The following is a 24,956-nucleotide window of genomic DNA, read 5'->3' as shown; positions in this document are numbered from 1 at the left end:
CCATCGTAGAGCAAACCTAATGGTTTATTCTATGATGAATGTCACATGGCAAAACCCGCATCATAAAATTGCAGCAACAGAAAGAAAACATGACACTAAATCAATAAGACTTAGACAATAAATCAATAAGATTTACTTGATGTGACACGAGTGAATCCTTACTAGGAATTCACTATGTTGAAGTACTAAATGGAAGATTGATCGTCCAACTATGCATGGCATGCAGTGCCCCCGCCTACTCCCACAAGAAGGACAGTCCAAAGGTCGTGTCAAATCGTATGGACCGAACATCGATGGGACTGGAAATCTTGGTGGGTGCGATAAACCCTGCAATGCATATAGATATTGGAGTGTAACCATAATTGATAAACTGTCCTCACAAAAAAGATGATCTGGATACTTCAAAATATACAGACTGAATTGAGTGGACAGACATTAACATAGACTGTTCTCGGGACTCACCATGGACCAAAAGTGGCAGTACTAAACAATATAGGGTTCACAAACACAAATCAGTAGTGAACAATAGTACTTACTATAGACAAGCAAAGTTGCACTAATTAAACTCTGCAGACTATTTCTTGCCACCGACCTACGGGATGAACCCCGCATAACTGACTAGGCCATGGACTTCATGAGAGATGTCTACCGGCACCATCACCATCTCGTCAACCTTGGAGAACCTAACAGCATGGTCTTTCCACTCATAAACATGACGATGAAGACATGCCGCATCAGATTTGTCGGGAAGATTTACAAGAACCACACCCTTCGTAATCGAAGGCACATCCAGGAAATTGTTGTGGTCAAGTAAAACCTTGAAAACACGCCTGACAACAATGCTACAGGAAAACACTAGTTCTGGACATGTTGCGACAAGGACACAGCAGTTGGATAGTTTAGCAGTAGAATTCATCCTCAGGTCTTCCAGTTCACACAGCATGACTTTGAGAACTTCATATCTACCGCAGACCTGGTTCTAATTCAAATAGAAACCATATATTTTGTTACTACCTCCGTTCAGAAATATAAGATGATTTTCGATATTTTACTCCATATATGACTACATATACACACAGAAATGAGTGAACAAAGACACTAGAACATGTCTTCGAAGGCATGAGAGCAGAGGGATTACTTGCAATATCCATAACACAAGTTACTGAGGCAAATATACCCCCCTTCAAAGGTAGCATTGATGTTCATAAAGTAGTTGAAAGTAATCTATAAGAAATTAGTGTCAACCTCTCGCATGTTTTGGTCAAAAGAGGAATTTAAAACCGTCATTTGGCACACAAAAATCACATGCAAGATCACCCAAAAAGTTGAACTACTAGTACTAGTACTGCGTGTTAGATGAATAAACACGATCAAGATCGAGAAAAAGATCATCAAGAAGAGATATTACCTGGACTTGCTTAATGAGGGATCCCGGAGAGGGGGGCTTGGACAGGGCGATGGCTTTGAGCTTGTCCGCGGTAGTCTCGGCGGGGTGCTTGCGCTTCTTCGTACCATGAGCCTTGACGGTTTTGGCCAGAGCCATAGACATCACTTCGGCCGGTGCTCCAGCATCCATCAAGAAACTGTCAAATAGAAATGAAAGAAAAGAAACCATAAGAATCAACACCGGGGTTGCAAGACCGGGCCTTATAGGATCAGTCTCGGGGTTATAGGATCAGTCTCGGGGTTGCAAGACCGGGCCTTGGCCAGAATCAACACCATTGATGCGCTCACCTTTCCTTCTTTGGGAGAGAAGAACAATGGCTGAAGCAGGTCCGGGTTTTCTAGAAGAAATGAGGAACAAGATGAGGGAGAAGCGAGTGGGGGTTTTCTTTAAGAGAGGAGGCTGAGAGAGAAGAGTGAAATGATGGTTGCTTCGTCCATCCAACTTACTGCTGGAAAGGAGGGGGTTTGTGATTTGACGGCTCATTGGGCATTACTGCGGCGCTTCGATCGGGGTAGTCTACTGTGCAGTTGGGCACTCTACTACGAAGTAATTTAGTGCATGGCTGGTGGACCCCGATGCTGGCTGTCCCACACGTTAGCGAAAGTGAGTAGCAAGGTTCCTGACGACCATCGAGGAGGATCTGCACAGTAGAGCGTGTCCACTGTTTTTCTGAACAAAAATATGATTACAGCAACCGTTTCCACTCTTACGATGGAGGAGTGCGAAACATGGCAGCCACTTGAACATACAGAGTGCTCCTACTACTAGGCATGTGCAGTGGTTCATATGTCAGTACTAAATAATCTTGTTGCTAGCATAGTAAGATATGATGACAACAAATGATGTTGTGCGTATATCAACTATATGAACAGTAATGTAACATAGTACCGCTTTTTCGACTGTCCGGTCAAGAATGAACGGTGAGATCAATGTTAACAGAACTAGGTCTACAACGCACGGAGAGTATGGTGCTATAGTACTCCACGAAACATGAACCATATGAAGAACAAATCGGTGTTAGGCAGGGTGTATGAAGGGTACATGGGATGGGAGCAAAAGTTCCCTTCTCGACCCACATTTGGGTGTTTGGTAGAGTGCATGAATGGTGCATGAGTCCACACTAGTAGGTTAACACAAATACACGAAGAGGGAACAACTATATTGAGATGAGAATGCAACCAAACACACCCACACGATTTGTGCTACAGTGACCGATCTGCACCATCTGAATTTGATCCAACGGTCATGTTGTGCCGAGACATGGACATGCCCATGCAGAGGACGCCTAAACACCACCGAAGTCCCTCTACTTCTCGAGGCACACGGCATTGGTGATGCAGGGTGCAACCGCCCGCAGAGCCCACTCCCGGTTGACGGGAGCCAGCTCGTCAAAGACGGCGTCCAATGGCACGAATGGATTCCGGTGACGGAGCCCTGAGAGGATTCGCCCAGCAATGGCGATGGCAGCCCGCAACCCCTCCTTGTCCAGCTCCGCCCCCACCATCGCACGGAGACGGCTCAGCTCCTCGGAGATATAGGTGAAGAAGGAGACCATGTCAGGAAGCCGCAGCTCATTGAAGTCGACGGGGTGGTCGAATGGGTTTAGCCCGATGGCCGGCATGGTCGCGCTGGCACGACAGTAGGCATCGCACAGCCGCAACATGTGTGTGGCAACTTGGTCCACCAAGTGGCTGAGGCGACTCTGGACCTCATCACGATCGGCCCGCTCGGGCTCCAGCCGGCTCCCCTGGTGGCCTATCGTATCTCCCGCTTTCTGCAGCAATGCCGCCGATGCCTCGAGCATCTTTGTGGTGGACGCCTGCCGCTTTTGAATATCCGTGAACTCCCGCACATATTGGAGGATCATGGCACTCATCTCCTCCTTGAGCTCACGGAGCTCCACGTCTTTGGCCCTGAGCTCCTGTGTCAGGCGCCTCACCTCAGACTCCGTGATCTGCTGCGCCGCCATGGCACCAGTTAGAAGCAATGGGGAGAGGAAGCAAAGGGGGGTGAAACAGCTGAAAGGCAATGCAATCTACGGGAAGGCGGAGGGAGACGGCTGAGGAGCGGGGTGAATCTATTGGTTTTCACCATAGTAAAACACCAGTCGACGACTTTTCACATCAGCGAGCAGTGGGTTTTACAGGCAGATTTATCGTGACTAATTGCTGCCGTGCCTGCTCCCGTCAATCAAAAAATTAAAAATCATGCCACGCCTGCCGCACCCAAAGACCAGAGCAATGCTGCGGTGGATATTTAAATTTACTTGCCGGCAAGGAGATAAAAAAAGGGGTGAAAAAACAAATGTGGCGGCGGCCTAGCTAATCGGTCGCACTAGCCCAACTAGTTAGCCATCCTGCTTCACTGATGTACTCGGCGGGAAAGGTGGTCTTTCATGATTTGACGACTCATTTAGTTGCTTTGGCGCTACAACCGAGGAGGACCCAGCGTGGTAGGGCGTCCCACGTCTCGGCAAGGAAGAATATATGTGTGCACCACCCGGGAGGACCCCGAAACCGTGCAGTAGGGTGTGCCACGTCTCGGCACGGAGGAAAAATGTGCGTGTAAAATTATGCTGTATCAGACGTACTACCTATGGTTTGACCTCAGGACCCAGCCCGTCGGTCGAAAACACCCCAGTAGCCACACAACTTCATCATGCTAACGTGGCACAGAGGATAGGTGTCGGTGTCAAAACCGGTGGATCTCGGGTAGGGGGTCCCGAACTGTGCGTCTAGGATGGATGGTAACAGGAGACGGGGGACACGATGTTTACCCAGGTACGGGCCCTCTCTATGGAGGTAATACCCTACTTCCTGCTTGATTGATCTTGATGAATATGAGTATTACAAGAGTTGATATACCATGAGATCGTAATAGCTAAACCCTAGAAGCCTAGCCTATGAATATGGTAATGAGTATATGTGGTGTCCTTTCCGGACTATCCCCTTCGGTTTATATAGACACCGAGGGGATCTAGGGTTTACATGGAGTCGGTTACATAAGAAGGAATCTTCGGTCGCCAAGCTTGCCTTCCACGCCAAGTAGAGTCCAATCTGGACACGGTGCAGTCTTCGGCCTTCATGTCTTCACAACCCATCAGTCCGGCCCAAAGGATATCAGGACGGATGCCCCAGGACCACTTAGTCCAGGACTCCCTCAGTAGCCCCAGAACCTGGCTTTCAATGACGAGGAGTACGGCATGCAGATTGTCTTTGGAATTGCAAGGCGGGTTCCCCTTTCTCCGAACTCCAAGATAGCCTTCGGATGCGATGATAGTATCCGGACCCGTTACATACCACACACAGCCGCAGAGAGAATATATTTTCACACAAGTTCTATCTGTTGACAGCTTTTCACAACACAACATTACGTTTGTCCGGTCTTAATTTCGAACTACTTTTCGTCTGCCGCTCCACGTTTTGAGACGCGGTTGCCATTGGCACATCTCGTCAAAGCAGAGATCGTGTCCCCTTATCGTGGGATTCTCATCAATGCAGGCATGGGTAACCCAACCGTGCCGTTTATACAGCCCTTGAGAATAGGCGGGTTTTTAGGACGAGTGGGGAGGCGCTTGATATTCGCGGCCTTCATAAGGGGATAAGGACACTCTCCCCTTACCCACACCCTTCTTCATCTTCAGTCCTTCTGTCCTCGAGCTCTAGCGCCCAAGCTTTAGCTTTTCCTCGTTCGAGAAGGCACTCCAATCATGTCCGGATCCGGAGCTGGAGGCAAGTGGATGGCCTCCTCCGTTGAGAAGAAGGACATCATGGAGCTACGAGAAGCCGGCTATTTAGCCAAGCAGATTGCTCACTGACTCCCGGCAAAAGGGCAAATCATCCCTACCCCCAAGCCCCATGAGAGGGTTGTGTTTCTCACACACTTCGTCCGTGGGCTGGGATTCCCTCTTCATCCATTTGTCCGTGGATTGATGTTTTACTATGGCTGGACTTCCAAGATCTGGCCCCCAACTTTATACTCAACATATCCGCATTCAGAGTTGTGTGCGAAGCCTTTCTCCACATCCCACCTCACTTTGGCCTATGGCTGAAGATTTCTAATGTAAAGCCAAAGGTGGTGCGCGGCCAATAGGCCGAGTGCAGAGGTGCCATGGTGGGCAAGATTCCCAATACCACCTGGCTCGAAGGCTACTTTGTAGAGACGGTGAAGGGATGGCAATTGGGGTGGTTCTATATCACCGAGCCGCGCGACGCCAACTTGGTGGCGGCTCCCAGATTCCGATCCGGAGTCCCGATGTGGCTTACCTCCTGGCAAGAGAAGGGCCTGACTTGGGGATCTTTGGAAGAGATCACGGGGCTCCAAACGTGCCTCCAGAATATGGTAACCCGGAAGATCAAGCTCGTTGATGTGATCCAGGTCATGCTTGTACGCCGGATCCTTCAGTGTCAGCACCGGACCTGTTATTTGCAGGAGTTCAATTCGGCCAAGCACCAAACGCTGCTAAGGCTTTTCGGTACGACGCACAAAGATATCTGGAAGGTGCTCTTCAAGGGCAGCGAGACACCACGACCCTTGACCAAAGATCGCGGGCTCAGCTTTGAGCGTCAGGCCAATTCAGTAAGCCATCAAGGTATAGTCTTTAAGGACACACTTCGAGGAAGGATACTAAGCCTTCTTATCAATTTCTTTTTCAGGCCTGGGTCGACCTAGCGGGACGGATTAATAGTCCGGCTCTGCTGCCTGAAGACAAAGAAACCCCACCCCTTACGAAGATGCTATTTCCGGCGCCTTATGACGTACCGGAGAAGAAGGTCAAAACCACGACCAAGGGGACCAGGAGTGGGCTTCGCTGGAGGAGCACCTTGGTCATCTCGTCTGACGATGAGACAGACCCCTTAGCCGTTGACGATGACGACGAGGAGGGAGGCAACTCCCCTCCTGTGAGAGCAAGGGAGAAAAGGGAGGCCTCCACGAGTTTGGAGGCGGAGGCGCCCAAGAGGGGGAGAGGCTCCCTCGCGGATAACTCCGCGTGGGATGTTAATAATAGTCCGGGGTGACCTCGCCGGACCAAGCCTCGGGCCGCCTCGTGAGTACCAGAATCAAACACATCTGGCCTTCTCGGTTTGTAATATTGATACATCTCAAACCTTGTCATTGCAGTCCGACACGTGATGGCTCCCCACGATCCTCGACAGAGGATTTGTTGGACTCGAAGGAGATGGCTTGCATGTCTTCGCCACCTGCTCATTCCATATCACCCAAGGGTGATGATGAGGTGGTGTCCAAAAAGACTTTCCCAGGCCGGGGGGAGATTCCGGAGACCATCGGGGTGATGTCCTAGGATGACTCCTCGGCAGCCGGACATACGGGGAAAAAAGTCCCCACAGGGACTGGTGACGGGGCCTGAGTTCCCGTCGGGCCTCAGCCGGATACCATTCCGGAGATCTACATGGCTCCGGGGTCCAGCGAACGGCATTCCCCCCGAGGAGGGAATGTGCGTGTTCCACCGGTGACCTCTGTGCAACTGGTGGCACCGGATAATCTTCTAGAGGCGCTACGAGGCGCCTCTATCGTGGATGAGCATCGTGTCCTTATGGACACGGTAATAGAGAAGGTTCAGTTTGTCAAAAGCGGACTGACCGAAGCCTGCACCAGCCTTCTAACGGGCTTTGAGGTAAGTAATGTGATTGTAAGAAAAACATCACCATATAGACAGTAGCCCCTGATGCTCTATTTGGTGTTCGGGAGGAAAAGCCAAATAGAGGATCGAGAATAAATATCGCAGGCGTCTAACATGGGTTGTCTGTGTGAGTAAGCAGGTATCGCTGCAGGCTGCCACTGCTCATGCTGCGGAAGTTGCCGGACTGAAGCGGGAACTGGAGCGGGCGGAGGAGGAGCTCGGCCTCGTGAAGAAGCAGCTGAAAGATAGCCAAGGTATGCAGTAACCTGTGGGTACATTTCGAAAAAATGAGTTGTCCATCCAGACTAAAGTGTCATGAACTTTATTAGTGGCCACGACCGAGACGGCGGCCCTTAAGAAGGCGCTAACCGAGGCCGAGGACAAAGCGGCCAAGGAACACGCCTCACGCGAGGAGCACGAGGCCCGGGTTGGCGAGGCGCAGCAACAGCTCCAGGGCGCGATAGAGAGGTTTGAGTCCCTGGAGCGCGATTGCAAGGTGCAAGAGTCCGAATTGGCAAAGGCCCGCCAGAGCGCGCAGGATGCATGAGTCTGTAGCGACCAGACCTCGAACGATCCGATCGCTGTGCATCAGTGTCATCCCTGGATCAGTAATGCTGACACGCACAGTACTTGAAGGATTTATAACAGAGTAGCAATCACACACTTATTACATCGAATGTCTCAAAAGAGAACTTATTACAAAATAATATGGCTGAAGGCCATCTAATAACGATAACAGCGGAAGGCTTGGAAGATAAGTGAGTCCATCAACTCCAACGGCATCACTGAGTATAGAACCACGACCTAAGGCTCCTTACTCGTCGTCTAAAAAGTCTGCAACATGAACGTTGCAGCCTGAAAACGGGTCAGCACATGGAATATGCTGGCAATGTAACACATAGAGAGTAGTGAACAGAAATAGGTTATACTACATGCATATATGGCTGGTGGAAAGCTCTATGGTTACAGTTTTGCGTAAAGCCAGTTTTTTCCCTACTGCAAAGGAATAAATTTTATTTAACTACCATGGTGGTTGTTAAACATTGAGAGCGTAGACACCCTCTCAATCCCAATTAAACATCATCATTAATACCCAACAAAATTAATTAAAGTCACATGATAAGATTCACATGATAATCCAAGTACTAGATACTCAAGACGTCCATAACCGGGGACACGGCTAACCATGATTAGTTTATACACTCTGCAGAGGTTTGTGCACTTTTCCCCACAAGACTTGATCTCCTCCGTTGGGATTCTCGCACTACATGGTGTTTGAGAAACGGATGACCGAGACATAGTCTTTCAGAAGCGCTAGAACCTTACGATCGGGTAGACCGTTACACCTACTTTCCCCTACATCTGCTAGTCTACCACTGTAAGAGTTTGCACGACTTAATCAACTATGCTAGAGCCCATAGTAGCTTGTGGCTGCACACGGAAGTTTCTAGTATGAATAATCTCATGATCCCTTGGAGCCTGGGTGGCGGTCCATAAAGAAAAACAACAGGCAATCGCTGGAATACCCAGGTGCCTCAATCTACCCAGATGTGTATTAAAGTTGCCACCTTAAGTTGAACCATCAATTAACATTTTCACATCTGTCATGGATACACTCAAACCCAATCCACGTCTACAAGCATAGCATGGCATAAGCAAATGTAGAAGTAACTCCCAGGGTTTGATAATAAAACAGGTAATAGGTACAACCTCATCTACTTCCCAAAACCCACATATTAATCAGATCCTATTCATGCAATGGCTTGAGGGTTGATCTAACGCAATAAAACTGGGTAGTAAAAGGTATGATCAAAGTGTTACTTGCCTTGCTGCTGATCCGCGAAACCTAGAGATTCGAAATAGCAAGCGGTGCACTCCGGGTACTCTATCGCAAACAAACAAACAAGCATACTATAAGTACTCATCTAATGCACAGGTAAAACTCAAATAAGAGATCTAACCAGAAGGTTCAACTTAAGAACTCCGCTTTGCAAAAGAAACAAATCGAACGGAACAACGAAAGTCAAACGGCGAAAGAAAACAAGCTTCAATTACTAATCTGGACCTAAGTCAAATTTTACAGAAGCAAAAACTTGTTTGAGTTGGTTAAACGAAAAGAGGGTTTCGAGATGAAGCTCTAGGCGCTTGAATCGCCTGATTCCGATAAACGAGCGAAAAGTTAAACTAAAACGAAAATCGGATCAGAAATCACGATCAGAAATAATCGCGGAAAATCCGAGAAAAAGAAAAATTGATGAACAGATTAATGAACGAACGTTCGTTATCTGAAACTAAATGTTGAACTCGTCCGTTAAAACGAACGAACGAGCGAACACTCGCTAGATAAAAGAACCGATAAACCTGATCTAGTAAAAATAAAAAACTAGGGTTTTCAAGGAAAAACCGGATCGGTTTTCTCCGGAAAACCGGCGGCGAACGGCGTGGCTACCTCGTCGGACTCCGGCGGGGCGGGGCGGCGTCGGCGGCGGCGGGCGCGGCAAGCGGCGGCGAGCGGCGGCTGCGGGAGGCGGGGCAGGGAGAGGTGAGGTGGCGGCGGCGGGTATTTATGAGAGGGGGGCGAGCGGCTTGGGGAAGGGGCTATCTCGGGAGGCGTGCTCCTCCCGGACTCGGGCGGCGGCGGCAGCTTTGCTCGGGACTCCAGTCCCGAGCCGGTGCGGGAGACGACGGCGGCGCGGGCTTGGCCCGGCTCGGCTGGGCCTTCGGCCCTGGCGGGCTTGCGAACCGTTTTTTTAAACAATTCCACCAAAACTAAGAAAAATTCTAGAAAATAAAATAAAATTATAAAATGCCAAAATAAATTTTCACCGCCTAAATAAAATATTTAGAACGAGATGAACATTTTCTTGGCCCTGAAATGCAGTTTTGAAAAACGTGCATTTTTTCCTAAATTCAAATAAAACAAGCCAAAACTTCAAAATAAAATCTTATTTGATTTTTTTATTAAATCCTCAATATTTCTTTATTTTGGGAAAGTCATTTTATTCCCTCTCTCATATTTCTATAATGAAAATAATTGAAGATAAAATAAATAAAATCAAATGATCCTATCTTCAAAATTTGAGAAAACTCAAATATAAAAATAACGAAACCCCCAACTCTCTCCGTGGGTCCTTGAGTTGCGTAGAATTTCTGGATCAGGCCAAAAGCAGATAAAAATATGATACGCAATGATGATCTATTGTATAACATTCCAGTTTGAAAATTTGGGATGTTACAGACTCGAAGCCCAGATCACCCTCCAGGAAATTCAGGCGGCCAAGAAGATTACGGCGGGTAAATCTTTCACCATGCATAGCAAGTGTGTAGAAGAAACGTTCCTTGTACTTATCCTGAATTTGGATTTTCTAGGGGCGTTTACAGATCTGCCGCACAGTGTGTCAAATGCTGCCGAGCATTATAGAGCTGAAGAAGGGATGTCTACGGAGAAGCTATTCTGGTCCCAATATCTGGGATCTGAACATCCGGTGCCCTTCAACGACCAGCTAAAGTAGTTGGTCGAGTTGCATAGGTTGGCAGAGCTAGCCATGAAGGACCAGATAGTCCGGCTGTGGCCTGCCGATCCTATACCTAGCAGCTACTTCGGGCTTGTGCAGCGGCATGTGAGTGCCTGTCCGCGTCTCGAAGCCGTGATGCGGTCGGTCTGTATTGAAGGTGCGCGTATGGCCTTTGCCCGCGTTAAGACGCATTGGGTGAAGTTGGATGCCAAGAAGCTAATGACCGAGGGGCTGCCGGAGGGCAAGAGCATCGTTGGCCCGAGCACTATTTTGATGGTGTCCTGCAGGGGTCCCACCTTGTGGCGGAGCAATGTTCGAAGGATATCATATTCCCATGAGAACATGTGTATTACCTTGCCCTGTAATATGGAACAATGGTGTTATATAGTATAATGCTTATGATTTAAATTTACCTCCTGTGCGGCCGTTTATTAACTCTGAGGGTTGACCAGTCGTCGGCTTCTGCCCCCACGTAGATAGTACGGGGGTGTTCGAGATAAATCTAAACACGCTTTACTCCACATTCTGGTCCTTAAAGGAGGTGTTTAGCGCAATGAACAAGGCAATCAGACTATGCGGCCTTTACCGCCCTCACTTAGCCATAGTAGTTTGACAATTAAGAAAGTTGGTGAAGCCCCTGGTATTCAGAAGACCAAACTAGGGGCGCTATGCACGCCTAATCGGGGAACCGATTCTGCACAAGAAGCGGAAAAAAATAGCTAACAATTTGGAACCTCTCAAACAGCTGACCGGCTCTCGCCGCATCATGACAGTCAGTTTTCGGCTTTCTCTACTGAGGTGCTCGTCAGAAGAACCGGGACACAATCGCAGTAGTTCTCCCTTTACTACCCTAGCCGATATAGCGGAACGTAAGGTAGCAAGCACAGGAGCCAGGCAATCCAACTATTGACCAAAGACATGATTCGGAGCCGATGCATATAATGCTATAAGTTCGGGGTGCCGAACTATACTATAAAAGTGTTCGGACTTTTTATTGCCGTAGTGTTGGGTGTAATGAAGTCCCTGGCATAGTAATACGTACCATGGTGTACGTGTGAAGTGAGTAATTAATACCGAGGTGAGTAAACGGAAAAATGGAATAATAAGCTGACGCTACCGTGTATTCACCATTGTGATGTAACTAGTACGTCAAGGCGTACTTTGTACAAGTAATGCGATAAGCAAGTAGGGCTATTTAACATGCCGCAAGCAAGGGCGAGCTATGTGCGAGTATGAAAAGCAAGTATGGCAATCGTTTAGTAGAGACCACCTAAGGATTCCCTTGTAAGCCAGAGCTCCTTGCCTCCTTGGTGTGTTCTGCAAGCGGGTTGTCCGCATAGACCTTCAAAAGAGAAGAAAACCCGTAAAAAAGTAAAAGCGTGCGAATCCCAGGGTCGGTCGAGCCGTACAATGGATCGCGAACGAGTTATGCTTCTGTCAATTCCCATGGGGTTTTGAGTGCGTAGTTTATGTACGCGTGGTATTAGTCCCCTTGCCTCATCGGGGCTAGGACGGCGGTCAAATCGCTAATTCGGCTCTTGACGAGCCGAGATGTCCTGCTGCACTGTGGTCCGGACCCTCTTGATAATGTCGAGGGGCTCGGCAGCCGGATTATAATCTTGCTTGAGAAGGCCGCTCTGTACTTCTGCTGCTAGGGCGGCGGTGTGCTCCTCTGTACGAAGGGAGCGTTCTGTGTTTCCATTTACTGTAATGATGCCACATGGGCCGGGCATCTTGAGCTTGAGATAAGCATAATGTGGCACCGCATTGAATCTAGGGAATGCGGTTCGTCCGAGCAGGGCGTGATAGCCGCTGCGAAATGGGACGATATCGAAGATTAGTTCTTTGCTTCGGAAGTTATCCGAGGAACCGAATACTAACTCCAGCGTTATTGAGCCCGTACAATGGGTCTCTACGCCTGGTATGCTCCTTTAAAGGTAGTCTTCGTGGGCTTGACCCGTGAGGGGTCGATGCTCATGTTACGTACTGTATTCTGATAGAGCAGGTTGAGGCTGCTACCCCCGTCCATTAGGACTCGTGTCAGGTGAAATCCGTCGATGATTGGGTCGAGGACCAGTGCAGCCGAACCATCGTGGCGAATGCTGCTTTGATGATCTCGGCGGTCAAAGGTGATCGGAAATGACAACCATGGATTGAATTTCGGGGCGACTGGCTCTAACGCGTAGACATCCCTAAGTGCGCGCTTGTGCTCCCTTTTGGGGATGTGTGTAGTGTATATTATGTTCACCATTTTGACTTGATGGGGAAATTTCTTTTGCTCCCCAGTGTTCGGCTGCTGGGGCTCCTCGTCATCGTCCTCGCTCTGTGATTCTCCTTTCTTGTTTCTGGTGTTGACCTTGCTGGCTTGTTTAAATACCCGGCAATCTCTGTTAGTATGGTTGGCCGGTTTGTCTTGGGTGCCATGTATCTGGCAAGGACGATCGAGTACGCGGTCCAAGCTGGATGGTCCTCCGTTGCTCCTTTTATAGGGCTTCTTTCGCTGGCCGGACTTGGAGCCACTGAATCCGGCGTGAACTGTAGTATCATCGGTGTTATCGCCATTGCTTCGGCGTTTGTGTCTGTTGCGCCGGAGCTTGCCGGTGCTGTTTTTGGCCTCGGAGGGGCCTATTTCGTTGGTTGTGTTTGTACAGCGAGCCAACCAACTATCCTCTCCCACGCAAAAGCGGGTCATAAGTGCCGTGAGGGCTGCCATGGATCTCGGCTTTTCCTGGCCGAGGTGGCGGGCAAGCCATTCGTCTTGGGTGCTATGCTTAAAGGCCGCTAGGGCTTCAGCGTCCGGATAGTCAACAATCTGGTTCTTTTTGGTTAGGAACCTAGTCCAGAATTTTCTGGCTGATTCTCCAGATTTTTGAACTATGTGGCTTAAGTCATCGGCATCGGGTGGCCGGACATATGTACCCTGGAAGTTGTCTAGGAAGGCCTCTTACAAGTCCTCCCAACTGCCTATGGAGTTCTGAGGAAGACTATTTAGCCAGTGTCGAGCTAGTCCTTTGAGCTTTAATGGGAGGTATTTGATGGCATGGAGGTCATTTCATCGGTCCATGTGTATGTGAAGAATAAAATATTCGATCCACACTGCAGGGTCGGTTGTTCCGTCGTATGGGAATTCATGATCTAGCACCTCGTCTGTGAAGCAGAGAGGGTGTGCGGCGCCTCTATAGCGGGCCGTGTCACGGTGTATCTCTGACGATGTTCATTTGTGGTTATCGGCCCGGGTGTGATTAAGTTTCTCACGTCCGAATCGGTAGCTGTTGTCCTGAGTAAAGAAACGTCCTCGCAATCCATATATAGATCTGGTGTGTCCTGCTCTATTGTCCAATTCCTGCCGAAGGTCGTATGTATGGTCCCGAGCTGGTCTGTCCCTGTTTTTGCGAGGCGGTGTGGCGGGCTGCTGTTCGGTCTGAGTTGTCGTTTTATCCTGACCGCGGGGTGGCCGGTCCGCATTGTGCGAGGGAGGTATGGGATCTGTTGTCTCCTCATCGAACTGAGGTAGCAGTCTGCGTTTTGGATACCTCTTGGCTGGGCGCTTGAGGCCATATTCCTCAGCTGTCAGGACATCAGTCCATCTGTCGACGAGCTGGTCTTGTTCAGCTTGAAGCTGCTGTTGTTTCTTTTTCAGGCTTCTTGAAGTGGCTATGAGCTGAAGCTTAAAGCGCTCCTGCTGGAGAGGATCCTTAGGCACGATGAAGTCTTCGTTGCCAAGTCTTGTCTCCTCCTCGGAGGGTGGATGGTAACTATCATCCTCCGAGTCATCTTCTATGGCCTGTTCGTCGGGGTTGTTTTGCCTGCTTTCGTGTTCCTGTTCAGATGTAGCCCTGACTGGGCCTTCATTGTTTTCGGCGTCTCCCGGAGTACTATTTTCTCCAGTACCAGTGTTTCCGTTCTTTGAGCAGCGGGGCTTAGAGTGGTGTTTGGGCTGTCGGCATTTGGACTGCGTCTCGGAGGTTTTATTCGCATCTGGCTCTTCTTTGTCGACGATGGATCCTTTAGGTGTATCAACCATGTACACGTCGTATGAAGAGGTAGTCGTCCAACGTCCGGTGAATGGCGGGTCTTGGCCTTGCTCCTCATCTGCATCGTCGTCCATACCGTCGATGTCTTCGGAGCCATAGTCAAGCACGTCGGTTGAGTCATCGACGATGGCTATGAAGTGGGTGGCGGGTGGGGAGCAAAATTCCTCATCATCCGTCTCTAGCTCGAACCGGACATAGTTCGGCTGTGAGTCCTTCTCCAAGGACAAATTCTTTAAAGATTTTAGCACGTCACCCCAAGGTGAGTGCTGGAAAACATCAGCGGCGCTGAACTCGAAGATCGATAACTGATCTAGCTCGGTGTCCGTGGGTGTACACAGTCCGGAACTTATAGTCGGAGACGAGTCCGAAGTTCCATTAAAGCGAATGTTGCAGGGCATCGAGTCCATGTGTGGCTCCAATGCCGCGGACTCTGAGGCCTGGGATGGCTCAATCTGCTTCAGCTCTAAGGTCGTTGCAGCCGCAGGAACCATCTCATGGGTGTGATCCAATGACAGATTTAAGTGACGTTCATCGAGATGAGGGGAGCGATCACCGCAGGCTCAAATCCCTCGAAGATCAAGTCTCCACGGATATCCGTGACGTAGTTCAAGCTTCCGAATCCGACCTGATGGCCAGGGGTGTAGCTGTCGATCTGCTCTAGATGGCCAAGTGAGTTGGCCTGCAGTACGAAGCCGCTGAATACGAATATCTGTCCGGGGGGAAAGTTCCTCCTTGGACAACGTCATTATTGACGATTGAAGGGGCCATCGAACCTTTCGTCGACGGCACAGTGGAACTCTCATTGAAATCACCAATGTCAGTGTCAAAACCGGCAGATCTCGGGTAGGGGGTCCCGAACTGTGCGTCGAGGATCGATGGTAACAGGAGACGGGGGACACAATGTTTACCCAGGTTCGGGCCCTCTCTATGGAGGTAATACCCTACTTCCTACTTGATTGATCTTGATGAATATGAGTATTACAAGAGTTGATCTACCACGAGATCGTAATGGCTAAACCCTAGAAGCCTAGACTATGAATATGGTAATGAGTATATGTGGTGTCCTTTCCGGACTATCCCCTTCGGTTTATATATACACCGAGGGGATCTAGGGTTTACATGGAGTCGGTTACATAAGAAGGAATCTTTGGTCGCCAAGCTTGCCTTCCACGCCAAGTAGAGTCCAATCTGGACACTGTGCAGTCTTCGGCCTTCATGTCTTCATAGCCCATCAGTTCGGCCCAAAGGATAACATGTCGGACGCCCGAGGACTCCTCAGTCCAGGACTCCCTCAATAGGTGTGGTTAGCTCTGTATCGACCAGCCACAACGTCTCTTGTTCTAGGCGATTCTTCTACTTTCCAAGCTTTTTTTAGTTATAATAACACCACAGCAAGCTAGCGCCGCTCTGCGTGTGTGCCCGTGCGTCTAAAGGTTAGACGATGGAGATGAGAGAGAGATTGCAGACCTGGGACCCACTAGTAAGTGAGTCAATGGTCATGCACATGTTGATGAGCCACTCCCTCTACTCTACTCAATGTAATACTGTATAAAATCAAGTTATGGTACAAAGCCAACAACCGTTGTTGTTTCAGGCTATCGACTTATGCTTTGTAGTCTAGGTTGCTAGTTCGAATCTCGTCTTTCAGATTTGTTAGTTTTAGGTCCAAATTTAATCAATGACAAGTGGGACCCCGTGTGTTGTTCTGATATTTCTGTGTAGGATGGTTTTTTTGAACAAACATTTTGCGCGGTTAGACAAGTAACGGCACGAGTTACACGTATTTTGCAAGTTTACGAACAAAAATGATAGCGGCATAGAATATCACATCCACCCCGCAGCTTAGATGCTATGGTGATATGAGTTTTTACATCGTTGGAACTGAGATACAATGCTTGGGAGTAGTCTTTGTAATTATGCACAATTTCCAAACTCTCCATGGTTTTTTTGCAAATAAAATATTCAGGCCTCGTGTGTGCCACTGCATCTTGGATCCAACGGCTCCCCGTTGCTCATATTAGGTGCTCCCCGTAGCTTAATTAGCCGATACGGTGATACGAGCATCTAGGTCGTATGATCTGTGATCAGATGCCACATGCGTAGTACTTGTACTTCCTGCGCAATTCTCAAACTCTCTCAGGAATATATTGCAAAAACATTCAAACCTCCTACTGTGAGCCGTTAGATCTCTGTGAACTCGTATGACCATAGAACCTACGATGCGGGGGCACCTCATATTCTCCTGTGTGAGAAAACATTAGGTGCTCTCGCAGCTTGGACGCTACGGTGATACGAGCTTCGAGGTCGTTTGATGTGAGAACCAATGGCATCTGAGCAATCTTTGTGCTTGTAAGCAGTGGCTGAACTCTTTGGGGGCTTTTCAACAAAAAAACATTCGAACCACCGACAAGTTGTTGGGTCACAAATCCAATGGCTCCGAAGAGCTTCTATCACCAAAGCATCTAAGGTGTGGTAGCACATGATATTCTTACATACAGGAGAATATGATGTCCTCCTTCATCTTAGATGCTACGGTGATACGAGCTTCGAGGTCGTTGGATATGGGATCCAAGGGAATCTGAGTAGTTTTTGTACAAATTTTGTGCAATTCTCAAACTCATCAAGGTTTCCTGTAAAAAAAATATTAAGACATCATGTGAGCTGCTATATCTCATATCTACAAGCTCCAAGGAACTCGTATAAGTATACAGCATCTAAGGTGTGGGGGCACATGATATTCTCCCGGGGAGGAGGGGTGCAGAACCAATCAATGTTTGGTAGGGTGGGGACAAACATAATCTAAACAATCCTAAACACAGCTTCACAATTTTATATAAGATCGAGGGGTTAACCCCCGACAATCTACATAGCTCCGCCAAAACACAACATTTGCATGTACTGTAGCACTAGACTTAATATTCATGTTTCAGTTTCCTGTTCATTTTAAATATTGAATTGAGGACAATGCATGTCTTACATTTTACTCCCTTCGTTCCTAAATATTAGTATTTTTAGAGATTTCAAATGGACTGCCACATACAGATGTATATAGACATATTTTAGAGTGTAGATTAACTCATTTTGCTCCGTATGTAGTCACTAGTTGAAATCTCTAAAAGACTAATATTTAGGAACAGAAGGAGTATTTTTGAATTCGTGTCAAACATGCATGGTTTGGAGAAATAGATGCACTATACTTATTGAATTGTTGTTGTGTTCGTGTGTGTGTGTGGTCATATGCTTGATATATACAAAGTTTTCTCACCACCATACTATTCATCTTTTAACTTTGAATTTGCAATGAAAAACTTACTAGGGATACCATGAAATGTGAAATCCATGTTGAGATCACTATATCACAAACTCACTCTAATTCAAGAACTCATCATAAATCAATTACGACGTTGAGATTACTATTTGCAAGGAAAATATGGGCATTGTAATACACATAGATTTGTTCGGCAATTTAAAGATTCATTTCTTATACTCGAATCGTAGGACCCAACGGTGTACCAGCCAGACCTTGGCTCGTGTTGATCCTAAAAAAACGGGCTCGTGTCCTTCGGGTGGCGTGCGTGGTATGCGCATTAGCCAACCCCAACCAGTCGAGCCTCCACGTTTCGAGTCAAAATATCTGGCGGCCAGAATTCCACCCCTAGGAAATTCCCCTCATGTTCCCGGTCCATAGTGACTACCGATGAACAATGGAGGGATGCTTTAGTAACTAGACAACATTACCTACCGTGCAGAGCATAGTTCAATTACCTCGGTCGCCGCTACCCAAGGTTATCCGTCAACTGCATTACCTAGTACTAATAGGAGTACTACACCAGGTTGAGCACAGAATTGAGCCCGTTTGTTCGTGCCTAGTACTTGACTTAATACTCCGATATCAGGCAATGCACTGGTACGGAGGGATTATCCTTTTACTCTGCATATATAACTTGTCTGAAGTCTAACTAAGCAAAATGTTTGACCAAATCCTTTCTTAAGAAATACAACAGAAAAGATGTATCGCTTGAAAATTTATTGCATGATGCAGGTTATGATATTGTTTCGAATCCTGGATTTTAAATTTCAGAAAATCCAAAAGTGACCAGAAATTCATGAAACTGAGCATGGTCACGTGATATGGCACAAATATTCCTACGTAATTTTTTTCTTCAATTGGAGACAGGCTGCTTATGTGAAGTTGCACAAATCTAGAGCCAAGGTATTTTGAAACAAAGACCTGTCACATTAAGGCGAACGCTTTCACTATTGAAACCGTGGGCGTTTGCGTGCCGCCATGAGTCCCGCTTCTCATCGGTAGGTGCCGTTTGAGCAAGCATGTGAATCGACAGGAGGCGTGCGAGCAGACCACTGTGGCGGCTGACAGGAGGCGTGCGACCAGACCGTTGCTCAGGCTCACCGGGAGGCGAGCCCTTTGACCAGGCTCCGTCGCCCACCTTCGTCCCAACTGCTCCCACTTTTAATGTCGTCGGCGCCGCAGTTTAAAATCAACCTCGCACTACCCGGTATCGCTACAATCTTCTCTCTTCCTCTCTGGTTCTCCTGTCGTCTACCTGCAACCAGTCTGACCTAACAGCACGCCATGCCGCATCATGATGGTATGTCCCTTAGTCTTCCAGTTTCCTGAGGAAGACACCCAGCCGGAGTCTCAAGAACATAAGGCGCTTTGGGACAAGCTTGAACCATCCTTGCGGGAAGACGTCGCACCAGTCCCCGCTCCTGTTCTGGCTCCCGTCGCCCCGACTGCACCAGCGCCCATCCCCGTGGCATTGATGGGCTGGGAGCCGCACATTGTCGCCGACCTTGATTCCACGGGGTTCCACAAGGTCCCCGCCGACTTTCACGCACCCGTGCACCTGCCAGCGCATGTGCCTGCATGTGGACTGATGTGCGCGCCCGTGCCGGTGCCCGTGCACACGAATGTCTCTGCCACACCGTTGCCAGTGCCTGTCCCCGCACGGGTGCTAGTGCCCCTCTCAGTGGCATGGATGGCCGTCGTCGACCGCTTCCTTGCACCAACGCCAGTCGCCTCCTCCCGCCAGTTGACTCGCTCCTGGAGACCGAAGTCCAGAACATTGTGGCCTTCCTTTAAGCTAGGGACAACGTCCAGGAGTACGCCAACAATGGTGCAAGACGCCGCCGTCGCCATCGGTCAGTGGCCCGATGACACACAGAGCACGGTAGAGGAGCCGCTTCCCACCGCAAGACGCCCTTCCGCCACCGCATAATTTAAATTTGCCATGAAAAACGTTCGGATTGCCATGCTTAAAATCCAAATGTTTATCATTTCCGTTTATTTTAGATCGATCGTCGTATGAATGTAAAGTCGGAGTCAGACTAAATGAAATCTATGGTTTGATCGATTGAATGTGCTGCTAGAGCCGTATCAAATTAAATATAAAATGTCATCAAGCCACATGTATTCCTTCTCATCCAACGACCTATACTGCTTCAATGTCGAGCGCTCAACACATTTAGCATGCAGTTAATTTCATGCCAAAAATAGTTCTAATCACATAATAACATGCAAACAATATCCTACTTAATATCCGCATGCACTTAATATACTTCCAAATTAACGTGCATTGCACGTACACATTGACTAGTACTACTAGTACGTGAAACTGGTGCCGTTAACTTGTGAACGCATCCAGATATGGTCAACGGCAACATCGCCCGTGAGTTCTTTGTGTTTGCCCGTGCGTCTAAACGCGGAAGGGGAGGAGAGAGAGCACACATGGAACCCACCAATAAGTGAAGGTGAATAGTACTACATGCTAAAGAGCCGGTCCTACTAATGTACTAAAAATAATATTACATGTTATCCATTAAATAGGCTGTGGTAATATAAAAACATTATATGAACAAAGGGGGTACAACAAACATTGTTGTTCTATGTATGTTGCCTATTGACGTGCGGCTTCAAGGCCTTGGTCGCATGTTCGATCCTCGTCCTTTATTTTTTAGTTTGTATATGGGTCCAAATTTGTTTCATGACAGGTGGGCCCCTCGGTGTGTAGTTTGTAGCACTTTAATTTGTGGGTCGAAATTTGTTCCGTTCTAGGTGGACTATTGGTGTGTAGTTTTGTAGCTTATTTGTAATAATTAAAGAGAACAACATAGTTTTTTGCAATAATACCATGGGGCGACGTTGAAGGCGAGAAATGATGTGCAAGAGAGCGATGACTGAGCCAGAGGGAAATCAATTGGGGGAGGTGCGGGGGTTGCAACGGTGTTCGGAGTAGTTGTGGGCCGAATGCTACAAAATTATAATCTAAACCCACCGGAATAAATGCCTACACAAATTAATCCAAGGTTGGAGTCCCCCTCACAATGTAAATAGCTCCGTCTTTGCGAGGGATGGAGAGGTAGCTTCAATGTGTGGAAGATACGGCGTGAGAAAGCGAGGTCAATCGAGAGACATATTGATAGAGAGACAAAGTGAGTGTGGTCCGACATTCATTGAAAAGATATATATGCTTTGGAGAGATATTGTTGGATTGAGCTTTTGGGAAGGGTGAGGGTTGTAAGATAGATCTTGAGAGATGATCTAGCCACAGACATGTAGAAATATTTTGTGCGTGGGAGGAAGCAAGGTCAATTGATTACATATATAAAGGGAGAGAGATTGAGCGAGTGTGGGTCATCGTGCGATCGAAAGAGTGAGACTAGTTGGAGAGAGTGACCTAGATAGACAATGTGCATGAGAGAGTATATATAATATGAATATGTCGATTTGGGATCAAACATGGAGATATATCATTTGTGTCCGAGAAAGAGCGAGGTCAATCAAGACATACAAAGAGAGAGAGAGAGAGAGAGAGAGAGAGAGGGAGAGAGAGAGTAGCCCGCCATGAGGTCAAAAGAGTGGGGGCGGCTTGGATGGACTGACCTAGATAGACATTCTGCGTGAGAGAGTATAGAGTGTGTCAATCGAGGCCTGAACAGGGAGATATATCATTTGTGTGTGAAAGAAAACAAGGTTGACCAAGACTCAAATAAAGAGAGCGAGATTGAGCGAGTGTGGCCCGCCGTGCAGAAGAAAGAGTGAGACCGTCTTGAGGTAGTGACCTAGATAGACAAATTGCGTGCGTGCGCATAATAGGTTGGGGGGCTAGATAGGCAATGCATGTATCTTGCGAGAGAATGTGGGAGGGAGAGAGAGAGAGGGAGAGCTCGACATGGAGTGCAATGGCGGGTGTGTGAGGTAAATACATTTGGTAACATAGTGGAAAAAAGGGGGTTGTGTAGTTGAGAGAGTTAGAGATCAAAACATGGAGAGAAAGAATGAACGTGTGCCGGAAACCGATAGCCTCCTAAGGTGGTTAGGAGAGGAATATTGACCGATACAGGAAGTATGTAGCGTGTGTGCCGAGGGGGGGGGGGCTAAAACAACATTTGTATGTAGATAGTACGAGACTTAATATCGATGATTCAATTCTATGTACATTGTAAGATTTGAACTCTCGACCATGCATATGGGTAATTATTTCGAATTCGTGCCATATTAGGATTGGAAAAGTTGACATTGACTTGATTGTTTTGCTATTTTGTAGGTCATATGTATGAATCCATCCAAAGTTTTCTCACTACCATGGTGTTCATCATATAGATATGAATTTGTATTAAAAAAGTAGCGTGGATACCGTGAAATGCGAAATCCACTTTAGAATTGGAGATTGCTATGTGACACACACTCTAATTCAAATAACTAATTATGTGACACACACTCTAATCCATGTTAGCGTGGATACCGTGGATACCGTTTTGATTTTTTTTCAAATAACTCCTCATTAATTAATTTATAGTATCTCGTTCCGAATGACTAATTATTTGCAAGGAAAACACGGGCATGGTAATACATACAGATTCATTTGCAAATGAAAGGAGATTCGTTTGCATTCTAAAATGTAGGCGCACCAGGTAGACCAGGGTCGTGTCGTGGTGGTCGCGTGTGTCGTACAGACGCTTAGCACCCAGCCACCCACCCCCTCCCTCCCTCCCCCCTCCGCCCCAAAAAAAGAACGACGACAGAATAAGTTCACACTTCCATGTTTTGGATTGAAATATGTGGCGGCCCCAATTCCAGCCCTGCAAAATCTCCCTTCTCCACCGTCCCCTTCCGCGCCTAGATTGCTCAAATCCCTAATTCGCCGCCAAGCCAACCAAAGTTTGAATCGCCCCTCGTCTCTTCTCTTTCCCCACCTCTGTGCCGGACGATGACGATGAAGACGTCATTCGCGCTTCACCACCGCACCGAAGCTACCTCATCTAAGCCCTCGTCCACCACACCGAGTGGTCCACCGACAATGTTGGCCGCCGCAACCGACGTGCCTCATAGACACCGACTTCCACCGCATCAGGTGCGCTTCACCGATGCCGTCTCCCACCTCACCGGGGCTACTTCACCGAGCACATCGTCACACCTTTGCCCCCCGAGGCCGTTGGGGCTTCACCAACGGTCTCATCCACCGCAACGTAGCGCTCCACTGCCACTCAAGATCTGCATCCGTGTGTGGCCAGCCAATGCCAGCGCATCACCCTCAACGGCTATGAAGTGACCCGCACTCTAGCTAGGCGAGCATGCCCAAACGCCGGCCCGAACTAGGTATCCCCACATCACTCCCTTGTGCACTGTTTCGACGATGTTTGGATATCCTTTCACTGCTCTCTTATCTTACACGCCTATGCAACTCTGACTTTAACTCTTGTTTCTTCTGGAGATATCACCTGAAACAAGCAAAACCATTTTTTAGCGAAGCATGACAGCACTACGGGATCTGGTACACATCCTGCACACCCGTATAACCTTGTAAGTATCTGTCCTCCGGTACAACAGCAAGGTCGATTCCTCTTATTTGATCAACCATTCGCCATGTCAAAAATGCAGAGGGTGATGCAAGGAGCACAAGGCCTGCACATCCAAGCAAGTGGTAACATGGACTTCTACATGGAACATCCCAAGCGCAAGTAGGGCTACAGTGAGCCTGTACAACAAGCTAGCGTAAGTCCCTGCATTTCATTTAATTCGTACTGGCCTGCTTGTATGATTTGTGTGCAGTGGAGGATCCAGAAATTCAAGTTACCAAGGGCGAACATTTAATTTAAAAAATACGAAGGCACTTGCACTCCGAAAATCAACATAATTTGAGAAATGTGAAGCTACATGCACTTTGAAAACCAGCTAATGATCCAAAGTAGTTCAGATTATCAAACACTAAATGATGAAAGCACCAAAAAAACACAAAATGCAACATGGTGTACAAGGACTACTAACATGGTCTATACCTGCTTGAATTATTCGTTCTCTGGCTGAAAATATCAAAGTGTAATTGCACCTATAACGAGTGCACAAACTTCATATCAATATATCTATCCTGCACAAGTATGCCAATAGTTTCAAACAACAGAGTAGAAAATTATTTATGCTACGTTGTCATGATACGGGGACTTTCTGGTAGATGGCCTCGACGTTTCCTGAAGCCATGAAAACGTACTATAATTTGCTTGTCACCAACGCCTACAAATCTCTATGTCTCTCTCAACATAGCAGATCTTCATTAGACACTAAATCCTTCAATGGGAGCTTGCAAAATGCTTGCATTAGATCCCTCATTAGACACTATATGTTCATCACGAGGAGCATGCAAAATATTTGCATCAAATCCTTCATTAGCAGTCTATTCATTAGACACTTTAGGCTCAAGAACAACACGAGCTTGTATGTTTGCACCAGAAACTTGATTAGATACATCAGATTCAGTCAGTTCAGTATTGATTGGGGGAGTTATAAAATAAGCAGAAATTGGTTTCATTTTCTCATAGATTCCCTACATACAAGCAGTTTCACAACACCGTCAGGTTTAACCATTGGCCAGAAATTGAACAATTGAATTAGATAATCGGGGATGTGATGTACCTCCTCGTTGCGCATGCTGCTCTTGCAAGCTGCGATTGTCCGTTTGTGCAAGCTCGATGCCATGCCCGTGTTGTTGCCGCTGCCTCCCACACAGGCTACACCCAGGGATGTATCTTCATCTTCTTGTCCTTCCGTTCGCTTGAAGCCCGGCGAACGCCCTCCAACGAGGGCACGAGGAAGTGTCGTGTTGCTCTGTCCAGCGGCGGCTAGGTTAGGAGCAAACTAGACTGGAGGCTGGAGGGAATGAATTGAGATTTTTCCTGCTGTCGATCGATATGGGAGGCGCTCGTTTGGGCCGCAAGCCTGCTATAGGGCCTGCCTTGCATTTACGTTATTGGCCCATCCAAATTGAAACATTTTTCATCATTTTTTACATTGCCCGCTCGTG

Source organism: Triticum urartu, chromosome 4 (assembly GCF_003073215.2).
Source record: "Triticum urartu cultivar G1812 chromosome 4, Tu2.1, whole genome shotgun sequence".
NCBI classification, from domain to species: Eukaryota; Viridiplantae; Streptophyta; class Magnoliopsida; order Poales; family Poaceae; genus Triticum; species Triticum urartu.
Note: the sequence above shows the minus strand (reverse complement) of the source record.